The following is a 12,291-nucleotide window of genomic DNA, read 5'->3' as shown; positions in this document are numbered from 1 at the left end:
CATCAGATTGTGAGTGCCCTGTGTTTCCCAGTTGTGAAAGAATATTATCCCTATTTTAACACTACTAGAGGAGAACTTTGGGATTCTGTGGGTTTTAAATCCTTATTCGGGGATAGCAGACACTTGGCAGCAGAGGAAGTGGCAGGATCTGAAAAGGATGATTGGGTTGAGTGGTGCAAAGACTCTTTAAGGATGGTCACTGGGAATCTGTGGAGAAGCACGATGCTGCTCAGCTGTTCCCAAAAGGAAGGTAGAGGCACTAGAGGACCTGAGTCATGGGGGCTCTCTTGGTTTGTGGGAGACAGAGTAAGAGTTAAAATGGTTGGTGGAAAATTGGGCGAGAAATGATGGTGATAGGTATCTTAGCAGAGGGCTTAAATTCTCCTTTTTTGTGGGCTGGGCTAGGTGGCTCACACCTGTAATCCTGGCACTTTGGAAGGCTGAGGTGGGTGGATCACAAGGTCAAGAGATCGAGACCATCCTGGCCAACATGGTGAAACCCTGTCTCTACTAAAAATACAAAAATTACCTGGGCATGGTGGTGGGCGCCTGTAGTCCCAGCTACTTAGGAGGCTGAGGCAGGAGAATCGCTTGAACCCAGGAGGTGGAGGTTGCAGTGAGCTGAGATTGCACCACTGCACTCTGGCCTGGTGATAGAGTGAGACTCCATCTGGAAAAAATAATAATAATAAATAAAAATAAAATGTCCTTTTTGTTTTGTAATGCAGGAAATTGAAAAGGACACACAGTAACCCCTCACTCTTTGAGGTGGCCAGTGAGAGGAGTCAGAGCTGGTGTTATGGGCTGAATTGTGTCATTTCCAACCCTTTCCATCCCTTGCCCGAAAATTCATATGCTGAAGTCCTAACCCCCAGGACCTCAGAATGTGACTATATTTGGAGATCAGGTCTTTAAAGAGGTAATTAAATTAAAATGAGGTCATTCAGGAAAACCCTAATTCTATATGACTGGTGTTCTTATAAGAAAAGGAAGTTTGGACAAGGACAGAGCAAAAGACCACGTGAAGACATCAAGAGAATGGCCACTTACAAGCCAAGGAGAGAAGTCTCAGAAGAAACTGGCCCTGCTGACACTTCAGACTTCTGGCCTTCAGAATTGTAAGAAACTTAATATTTGTTGTTTAAGCCACCTAGTCTGTGGTACTTTGTTATGGCAGTCCTAGCAAACAAATACACCTGGTTAGATTATTTGTGGGGAGAAGGAGAAAGGCAAACTCTAATTTGTGAGTAAGCATATCACCAGGTGCACCTGTGGGTGTGGAGCTCAGCCTTGTCTTGTGCCTGGACCCTTCTGCAAGCTCCCAAGCTTAAGCTGGGACTTTGCTCTCAGGTGCTATAAGGGGTCTGGTTCCTCAGCCCAAGTAAGACATTGGGCTTTAAAGATTTAATGTTAGGCTGAGTGTGGTGACTCACACCTGTAATCCCAGCACTTTGGGAGGCTGAGGTGGGTGATCACTTGAGGCCAGGAGTTCAAGAGCAACCTGACCAACACAGTGAAACCCCATCTCTACTGAAAATACAAAAATTAGCCGGGCATGGTGGTGCACGCCGGTAGTCCCAGGTACTCGGGAAGCTGAGGCATGAGAATCGCTTGAACCTGGGAGACAGAGGTTGCTGAGGCATGAGAATTGCTTGAACCTGGGAGACAGAGGTTGCAGTGAGCCGAGATTGCGCCACTGTACTCCAGCCTAGGTGATAGAGTGACATAGTGTGTCTCCAAAAATAAATAAACAAAAACTTGGCCAGGCACAGTGACTCAAGCCTGTAATCCCAGCACTTTGGGAGGCCGAGGTGGGTGGATTGATTGAGGTCAGGAGTTCAAGACCAGTCTGGCCAACATGGTGAAACCCCGTCTCTACTAAAAATACAAAAAAATTAGCCAGACATGGTGGCGGGCGCCTGTAATCCCAGCTACTCAGGAGGCTGAGGCAGGGGAATTGCTTGAACCAGGGAAGTGGAGGTTGTAGTGAGCCGAGATCATGCCACTGCACAGAAGCCTGGGCGACAGAGCAACACTCTGTCTCAAAAAAACAAAACAAAACACTTAAGACTGGATGTTCCTTTCATATATTTTATGTCTCGTTAATTATATTTTAAGAAAGAGTTACTTTCTTAAATAGTATTTCTTCAATCTATAATTTTGAAAAATATTTCCTCCCAAATTTTGTTTCTTATTATTTTTCTTTTTGTTTTTTATTTTGAGACAGGTCTATCACTGAGGCTGGAGTGCACGGGCATGATCATGGCTCACTGCAACCTCCGCCTCCAGGCTCAAGCAATCCCTCCACCTCAGCCTCCCGAGTAGCTAGAATTACAGGCACGCACCACTACACCCAGATAATTTTTATACTTTTTATAGAGACAGGGTTTGCTATGTTGCTCAGGCTGGTCTGGAACTCCTGAACTCAAGTGATCTGCCCTCCCTGGCCTCCCAAAGTGCTAAAATTGCAGGCACGAGCCACTACACTCGGCATCTTGTTATTTTTCTACTAAAGAATCAAATCCAGCATTTCGCAGAATGTGTTCCATAAACTGTGCATGAGTTATGCTAGTATAATTTACTCACAAATAGAATTCTGTCATCAAATACATTTTGGAAACACTGTACATGATGTCCCCCTTAGACATTCATAATGCACATTAGTATTTTGAACGTTCTGACAAGTCTTGAAACAGGCTGCCCTTTAACTTTATTTAATTCAGTATTTTCCAAAATTGTTGGACTAAAAATGCCTTTTTATCCCCAGATCATCTAGCCAAAGAGGTGTTTGTAAGAATCATAATAACAGTAGGTTATATTTTCTCAGGGATTGTTATGTACAGGTCATTGCTTTAAGCAATGTGTGTGTGTGTATATATGTGTGTATATATATGTGTATATATGTGTGTATATATGTGTGTATATATGTATATCTATGTGTGTATATATATGTGTATATCTATGTGTGTATATATAAGTATATATATATATATTTTTCAAGAAAGAGTCTCTCTCTGTTGCCCAGGCTGGAGTGCAATGGTGCAATCTCGGCTCACTGCAAACTCTGCTTCCCAGCTTCAAGCTATTCTCTTGACTTAGCCTCCCGAGTAGCTGGGACTACAGGCGTGTGCCACCAAGCCCAACTAATTTTTTGCATTTTTAGTAGAGACAGGGTTTCACCATGTTAGCCAAGATGGTCTTGATCTCCTGACCTCGTGATCCACCTGCCTCAGCCTCCCAAAGTGCTAGGATTACAGACATGAGCCACTGCCCGTGGCCTAAGCAATGTGTATGTTTTAATTCATTTTATCTATGTAATAACCCAGTGAAGTAAGAACTATTATTATCACCAGTTGACAGACGAGGCACAGAGAGAGGAATTAATTTGACTAAGACCACACAGCTAGTAAGTATCATAGCCAAGACTCAAACCCAGGCTTTCTCACTCCAAGGCCTCTTGGGGAAACACTACTCTAGTCTTCAGGACATAATTTGGTTCAATATTTCTGTACTCAATGAATATATTTATTAACTCTACAAATGTTTATTAGATTCTTTTTATGTGGAGTCACTATGTTAGGCATGTGGGGGCTCAGGGAATAAAGTCAGACAGAGTCCTTGCCTGTATGAAGTCCACATCTCAGGGAAAGACAGATAGTTAACAATGAATGATTTGGATACATGTACAATTACAGCTGCAATCACAGTGATGGGGCTTTTCGTGAAAGGCATGTACTGCTATAGTCTATGAAACACAGGACTTGAGCTTTTTGGAGGGGAAAGAAAAGCTTCTCTGGGAAGTTTTAAGCCTAAAAATAATTCCATAAGGACCCAGCCTATAGGTGATATTTGGTGAAAACTCCCATAAAGACTTTACTTATTGGAAACTGGGTTTTAACCTTTAATGCAAAACTTTGTGTTAAGTGCCTGACTTCTAAGTTATTTATGGTGTTAGGCACCCAATGGCTTCATTCTCCTTTCCCACTTCCCTGCCCAAATGTCTTCCATTCTTCATTAATCCTAAGGTAAATGTTTTAATATGCTTTCTTTCTAAGAGGACATCCTCATTTGCTCTTGTATTAAGCCATACATGGAAAGGCTGAAGGTCCAGTAGAGAATTTCCTTAAAGGAGACCTACCCAGATGTGGTCCCTATGTCAGCTCTATATGTTGATAGCCTGCTATTTTATTTTCAATAATATTATTTAGAACAATTTTTTAAAAGAACAGTTTGGGAATGGTGGAAATGATGGCTAAAATTTTATATGTAAAAATAGGAAAGGGAGGAATGTGCAGTTCAGGGACTGACCCATTCATTATAAATTCTAGAGATTTCACTTCACACTCTTAGCAGCACTGATTTCCTACTTAAACTTGCAGGAGAAATAAAGCGGGTTTTGATTTGGGCTGTCTGACTAGACTTCAGTTTTAGCTGAGCCCAAAAAAGAGCATCTGTCCTTGCAAATAGAAACCCAGTGTTTGATATCCACTCTTTGTTTTTAAGGCTCTCTTAAATCAAGAGGTGTGCGGCCATTAGGTGCCAACAAAAACCAGTTAAGCCAGAAACTGTGAATTTTGTTTTGTTTCACCAATAATGTGCCTTTTATTTTTATATAGCAACCTCGCAGCCAAAGTTCCAATAAAAAAGAGATAACATTTATGGAGCACGCAACAATAGGCCAGGAACTGTGAGCGTTCTGCACACTCGGTATCATTGTGTGCACTGCACACAGTGCATCATTGGAACCTATGAGGACATTTTTCCTATTTTACAGAGAAGGAAATAAGGTACAAAGAGGTTAAGTCAGGTCACACAGCTAGCTGGTAACAGGCAGAGCCAGGGCAGAAACCTAAGTTGACTCAGGTCAAAGCCAGCCTCCTAACCTCTCTGGTATACTCCTTGAATTCTCCACAGGGTCAGTTCATTTCTTCCTATCACCCTTATGAGTTACTGGCTTTGGAGATGGAAAGTTCAGTGAACATTTCTAAGGTGGGAAAGTGAAAGGGGCATGATCTTATTATTGTTTGCATTTCTTTCATTTCTATTATTATCTAACTTGGATCCAGATTCTGGAGACTTCTAGCAACTTGTAAGAATGAGGCAGTACGGTGAGGTGGATGAAGCACAGGTTTGTTTGTTTGCTTGTTTTTGAGACAGAGTTTCACTCTCATTGCCTAGGCTGGAGTGCAGTGGCATGATCTCAACTCACTGCAGCCTCTGGCTCTCAGGTTCAAGTGATTGTCCTGCCTCAGCCTCCCAGGTAGCTGGGACTACAGGCATGCGCCACCACGCCCAGCCAATTTTTGTGTTTTTAGTAGCGACGGGGTTTCACCATGTTGGCCAGGCTGGTCTCGAACCACTGACCTCAGGTGATCTGCCCGCCTCAGCCTCCCAGGGTGCTGGGATTACAGGCGTGAGCCACCGTGCCCAGCCCAAGCACATGTTTTGAGGCCAAATAGACCTGGGTTCAAATTGAAGCTCTGCCACTTCCCAACTATACAACCTTGAGCCAGCCATTGAATCTCCTTGACTCACTGTTTTCCTCTCTGCAAAATGGATTAATATCATCTACCTTATAGGACTATTGTCAGGATGAGAGATAGGGTAGGTGAGGGACTTAGTACATAGTTGTCACTTAAAAAATTGTAGCTATTAACTAGCATTTACACACTATGGACTCCCGTCCTTCCATGCAACTTGTAACATCAAGTGTCTCTATCTGAGAAAAAGCAAAATAAAAACACCTCTGATGGACTGCACTATGGTGATTATTCTTAATATTTTCCCCCAGCAAACTGCATAAAAGTTCCTTTACTCCTGTGTTCTATTTGGAAAGCATTATAAAACTTTGAGCAGACAGTGGTGCTGTGACAGCACAGTGCTTACCAAAGCACAGTATGCTTTTCTGATAAAGATGTAACTTTATGGCCCTTTATGTACTCTCTTGGTTAATACAGTAAGCAAATGGGAGATAATTTGAAGTACCTTTACTACCATTTATAGTATCAGAGCATACAACTTACCTTTAAAAACGTCAAAGATTCATTGCAATGGAAGGCATTGTGTATACATACAAATGCATTTTTAAAACAATCACCAGTGTAGTGCTGAGAGGAATCATGAACTGAGATCTTTCACCTTTGTAGAGATGAAATAGGATATTCTTGTTAACTGCGTTTTCAGGGCAGCGAGCCAGGCTGCTCCAATATGTATCGTGGGCAAGATGCCGGCTTTTGTGATCTCCTTCGCAGGAACTTTCAGATGGAAGAGGTGAAAAGCAGGGTCCTCTAGGCTAACAAATGCCTTTAAAAGTCCTTTCTAGGGAAGAATGATCTGTTTTGCTAGTAAAGATTCCAGAGATACCCCTGCCTCAAATTTCTGGTGAGTGGGTGTGGGAGGGCGTGGAACAGTTCTGGCAGATTGAGAGAGATCGTCAAGACACAGGCCACAGGTAATGCCATTAAATCTCTATAAGGCCGCGGCTTGCTGTTGTACTGTAGATGTTGTAATCTTGCAGCACTGCTTCTGCATAGGCTGAGCGTGAAGCTGGGTCATGGGATCCAGGGACCTTTGAGGAGGTCATGGGATCAGTGAAAAGATGCTAGGCTTAGGAGACACGGCTAGTCTTGGTTGTGCCCTGTCTGATTTTGGACGCATCCTGTGTCGTCTTCCACCCTTTCTACTAACATGTCATATAGGCTGGTTGCACTTCATCATGTCCCAGCTACTGATTTTCTGGGAGTAGGTAATATGTGTATAATCGTGTATCAAATTAATGAAGACCCATTTGTGTGACTGATATCCCATGTCCAAAATACTTTCACATTTATAATCTTAATTTTTAACCATACTACAAACCTATGAGATAGAAAGGGTGAATATATTTGTTCCCTTTGACATATTGCAAAACTTAGTCAAATAGAGATTCAGTTAATAGTAGAGTCTAGGTCTCTTGACTCTCATTCTTAGGTTCCTACTCTAAATTAAACTGGATTAGTCTTTTGGGATAAGTCTGAAATGGAATGCAACTAGATTCTTTGTGGAAAAATAACTTAATAAATTATATTAAATTCCTAAAGAAGTAGATAAAAAACAAAGTTGTATTTCCCTTGTTGAGAATTTGCCTTTGAATCCCTCTGTGAAATGAATCAGAATGTTTTGTTAGGATGTAAGAAATATACAAACTCAGAAAAAGCACATCTCATATATTTTTAAATGGATAATTTCTCCTGGGACTTCTTTACATTCTGAAAATTCACTTTATTATTGCATTCTAAAGTTTGTGGCACTAAATGCCACGGCATCTGAGTCTGAATTTTACTGGTGATATTTGTGGTTATCAGTTTCCACTGTCACCCCATCCCATTTCCTTTGTTTTGTTCCACAGATATGATTTGATTTATGAAAGAGGGCTTTTCGATCCTTCAAGATATATTTTAGTGAATTGGTTCAATAATTTGTTATTGAAAAGCCAAATCCATCGGAGACATATTTGCCTACTTCCCCTAAAAAGAAATATTTTCATAGAGACCAACTGTCTATTCATCATTCATGCCTCATCTCTGCATGTTTTAAGGACATAGCCACAATTCTTGTCTGTTAAATGTGTCCATAGATGTATTCAACCTGAAAGCCCAGCTTCAAAACTTCTAAAATTTGGAATTACACAAGTGTCTTAGTCCACAAAGAAACTGCGGGCCTCTGCCTTGGGTGCAGATACAGAGTAAAGTGGCAGGCTAGACTCAAAGAGGCCCTAAGAAGGAGAAGAAAGTCTGACTCTCATTCTTGGGTTCCCACATTAAATTAAACTGGATTAGTCTTTTGGGATAAGTCTGAAATGGAATGCAACTACATTCTTTGTGGAAAAATTTGGAGTTGCCTTTTTGTGTCACAACTCTGACGATTGCATATTTCTCAGCTGAGTGCTCCCTCCTTTCATTACTCTGAGAGTTCTTAGCGAAGCTTTTGACTCATACCCCTGACCTTGAGGGCTACCTGTGAGGCATCATTCAAGCCAGCCGCCCCCTCCTACCCGTTACAGAAAGCAGGCTCTTTGGTTGCAGGTAGTCTAACTTTTTGCGTTCCTGTGAAGGTTTTTCATTGATTTATATAAACTCAAACTAACTTTAACTAAGGTTAAAGTTCAGTATCTCAAAAACTGGGAGTTGCAACAAAGACCTGCTGTATCCCTGTATACCTGCATCACTCTTCAGCCACAAATTTATCATTGGATGCTTTTATGTCATGTTATGGTCACGTCAGAAATAGACATTGTACTAGTTTGTTTTTGCTTTGCTATAAAGAACTACCTGAGACTGGGTAATTTATAAAGAAAAGAGGTTTAACTGGCTCACGGTTCCACAGGCTATACAGGAAGCATGGCTGGGGAGGCCTCAGGAAACTTTCAGTCATGGCAGAAGGTGAAGGTGAAGCAGGCTCGTCTTACATGGCTGGAGCAGAAGGAAGAGAGAAAAGGGGGAGGTGCTACACAATTTTAAACAACCTCTCAGGTCTCGTGAGAACTCATCATCATGAGACTAGCAAGGGGGAAGTCCTCCCCCATGATCCAATCACCTCCCACCAGGCCCGTCTTCCAACATTGGAGATTGCAATTTGACATGAGATTTGGGTGGAGACACAAATCCAAACCATATCAGATGTCCTGTTCCTTCTTGGCACTAACAGGAGATTCAATGAAACAGAGGGAAAAATTTGCTTTCTGTCTGGTCTACATATTATTCATATTAAATAGTTTTATCCTGTTGGACTTTTCCATGTGGCAGACACACTGTATCATTTCACCCTCTTGAAAATATAGTTTTCATGAAGTTGTTGTCTTTTCCACCAAGGCCTGTAGCATCTGTCTTCCCATCTGGCTTCACATCTGGAGAGCTTGGAAAAATACAGGTCTTGAGTCTGTACGTTTGAGTTGAGACTCTGGGGTCGGTTGTCTATGAAGCTCCACCAGTGACTCTTGTGATCAGATGGATTCAGGAACGACTGCTTCAAAGCCTGTGTGTCCAGAGTCCCCACGACCACTGGCTAGGTTTGATGATTCACTAGGAGGATTCACAGGACTATGCATATAGTTGTACTCATGGCTATAATGTATTACAGCAAAAAGATACACAACAATGCCTAGCTCTACAACTCTTTAACCCTTGGCTTTCATCTTCACTGAGAGAGGAATAGCTAGCTGGCTTGTAAATGCAGATGTCCTCAAAGATTACAGAGACGTTGGACCATCAGAGAGCTATTTACTCACTTTTCATGTTCTATTCTCTTTTCTAGTTTTCAAATAGGATTGCATTTTATCTAATGTCTGGGAAGACACAGTTATAAGAAATGATATTGGGTGGTTAAGTTTCATATCATAGCCAAGTCACTGAAAGCTATGAATCACGTGATTCCACTTCAGATTCCCCCAAAAGAAATCATAATTTTGAAGTTCAACCTTGTGGGCCACCAGGAATATTCTTAGGCATTCGTTTTATGTTAGCAATACTTTGACACTTTAATTTTCTGCAGCCAGAGGCACCTTCCTGCATCTACAACTTTCCAAGCTTACCTGGTAAAACACAGCCATCTGCTTTCAGGCAGGTGGATGGCAAAATCAAAGGGAGAGATGATTCTTTATTCTCATGGGAAATTTCCAGATGGAGAATCTGAGCATTTCATTATTCAACCTGCACATTTTCTTCCTTCTAAACAATTAGGCTTTCTCTGAGGTGCGTTTATGCCTACTTACTTTTATTCAGTTCACTTATTCAGGTGAATAATGCAACAGCATGTCCCTTTCACAAAATTTCTCTTGAACCTAATAATGACAGTCCTTTCCAAGGTACAAAAGCTTCTTCTTGTTGGGTTTTCTATTATTTAAGTCATTTCTGTCATTCTTCTCTCTTTCCCCATTTCTGTACATCCCTAGAAGTATGGGCCAAAATTGAACTCAGTGTTTTTCAACCCAAATATACTACAGTCTGATATTATATTTAAATTGTTTACAAAACTATTGAAAATTATATGTAATTTAATATATAGTTAATATTAAAAATAGAGTAAACATGTTTTCAATTTTTTTCTTTTAAAAGTATCACACATAACTTACATTGATCATGTATTAGGGTGTAGTTCCTTGTCTGTTAAGAGACAATTTTCAAAATGTGTACGTTTTAAAAAGCAAAGAACTTTGGCAGTAAATAAACTGATAAAAATTCACAATGGGCCAGCAGCTGAGAAGAACTGCTCTCTATGTGTAAGAGTAAGGCACAACATTGAAGAAAGACCATATCTTTTTATTTTTTTTCTTTGTTTTTGAGATGGAGTCTCACTCTGTCACCAGGCTGGAGTGGAGTGGCGCCATCTCGGCTCACTGCCATCCTGGGTTCAAGCAATTCTCCTGCCTCAGCCTCCCCAATAGCTGGGACTACAGGCATGTGCCACCACGCCCGGCTAATTTTTTTGTATTTTTGGTAGAGACGGGGTTTCACCGTGTTATCCAGAATGGTCTTGATCTCCTGACCTCATGATCCACCCACCTCAGGCTCCCGAAGTGCTGGGATTACAGGCTTGAGCCGCTGCACTTGACCGAAAGACCATATCTTGATCTCGAACTCCCACTAACTGCAGATCTCTATGCTTGTCACTACATTTGCCTGATGTATTAGTTCATTTTCACACTTCTATGAAGATATTACCTGAGACTGGGTAATTTATAAACAAAAAAGGCTTAATTGACTCACAGTTCTGCATGGCTGGGGAGGCTTCAGAAAACTTACAATCATGGTGGAAGGCAAAGGGGAAGCAAGGCACGTCTTACATGACAGCAGGAGAGAGCGAGAGCAAAGAAGTGAAAACTCACTATCACGAGAACAGCATGGGAGAAACCACCCCATGATCCAATCACCTCCCACCAGGTCCCTCCCTCAACATGTGGGGATTACAATTTGAGATGAAATTTGGGAGGGAACACGGAGCCAAACCATATCACCTGGCACTGAAAGCCATCCTGTACTTTTCTTTGATGGGGACTCCTTTGCATTGCCTGCTCATTTCCAGCTTGAGGTCTACTGTAATCTCCAGCCCTTTTCTGCTATGCTCATTTCTCCCTTTTTTTTCTCTTTTCTTTTCTTTTCTTTTCTTTTCCTTTCCTTTCCCTCCCTCCCTCCCTTCCTGCCTGCCTGCCTGCCTTCCTTCCTTCCTTCCTTCCTTCCTTCCTTCCTTCCTTCCTTCCTTTCTTTCTCTCTCTCTCTTTCTCACTTTCTTTCTTTCTTTCTTCCTAGATGGAGCCTCACTCTGTCGCCTAGGCTGGAGTGCAGGGGTGTGATCTCAGCTCACTGCAACCTCTACCTCTTGGGTTCAAGCAATTCTCTTGCCTTAGCCTCCCAAGTAGCTGTGATTACAGGCACCTGCCACCACGCCCAGCTAATTTTTTCTATTTTCAGTAGAGACGGGTTTCTCTGTGTTGCCTAGGCTGGTCTCGAACTCCTGACCTCAAGTGATTCATCCGCCTCAGCCTCCCAAAGTACTGGGATTACAGGTGTGAGCCACAATGCCCCACCGTCATTTCTCCCTTTCATTTGAAATGAACCATCTGCCATTTAGTTGCTATTGAGTGTCTTCCTATATTTGTATGATTTCTTATATTGAGACTATTGCTAGTCTCAGTAGCAGGTTAACTAATAATTATATTTCTATGACTTAGAATATTCCCAGCCCTAGCTAGTTTCATATCCTTTGGAAATTTGGTGAGATTGTTCTTGATATTTTCACGCAAGAAGTAAACATTTTGAACAACATGATCAGTGGGACTGCTCTGGGTAGGGGATACGAGGGACAGATTTAGAATATTATAAGTTTTTACTGAGAACTCTAATGTAGTAGCTACACTTTAGTGCAGAGTGACACAAAATCTAAGAATTGATGTTCCCGCCACAAAGTGTATTCTCAAATTATAAAAACATCATTCAAGAACAAAAAAGAGAATTCCAAGTGATAAAGAATGCTTAGAAGAAAATCTGTGACATTTTTCGAGAATTGGCTTTCTCACTATCACTAGGCTCAATTGTTTAACTGCAAGGCAAGTGTTGTGGTGCCGTGATGTCAAAGAAAACATTGGCTGTGTCACCAGCATTTACTATTTGCTTGGCAGAAGATATTAATGATAGGGTTAGTATGTGTGTCGTGAGCATATATGTGTACTGTCTGGGGTTGGGGGGACATGAGGATAGAAGAATGTGAGCCCACTGACTTTGCACTGTGACACATACCTTCTCCAAATTGGATCTTATA

The sequence above is a fragment of the Macaca fascicularis genome, chromosome 6 (genome assembly GCF_037993035.2).
Source record: "Macaca fascicularis isolate 582-1 chromosome 6, T2T-MFA8v1.1".
Taxonomy (NCBI): Eukaryota; Metazoa; Chordata; class Mammalia; order Primates; family Cercopithecidae; genus Macaca; species Macaca fascicularis.
Note: the sequence above shows the minus strand (reverse complement) of the source record.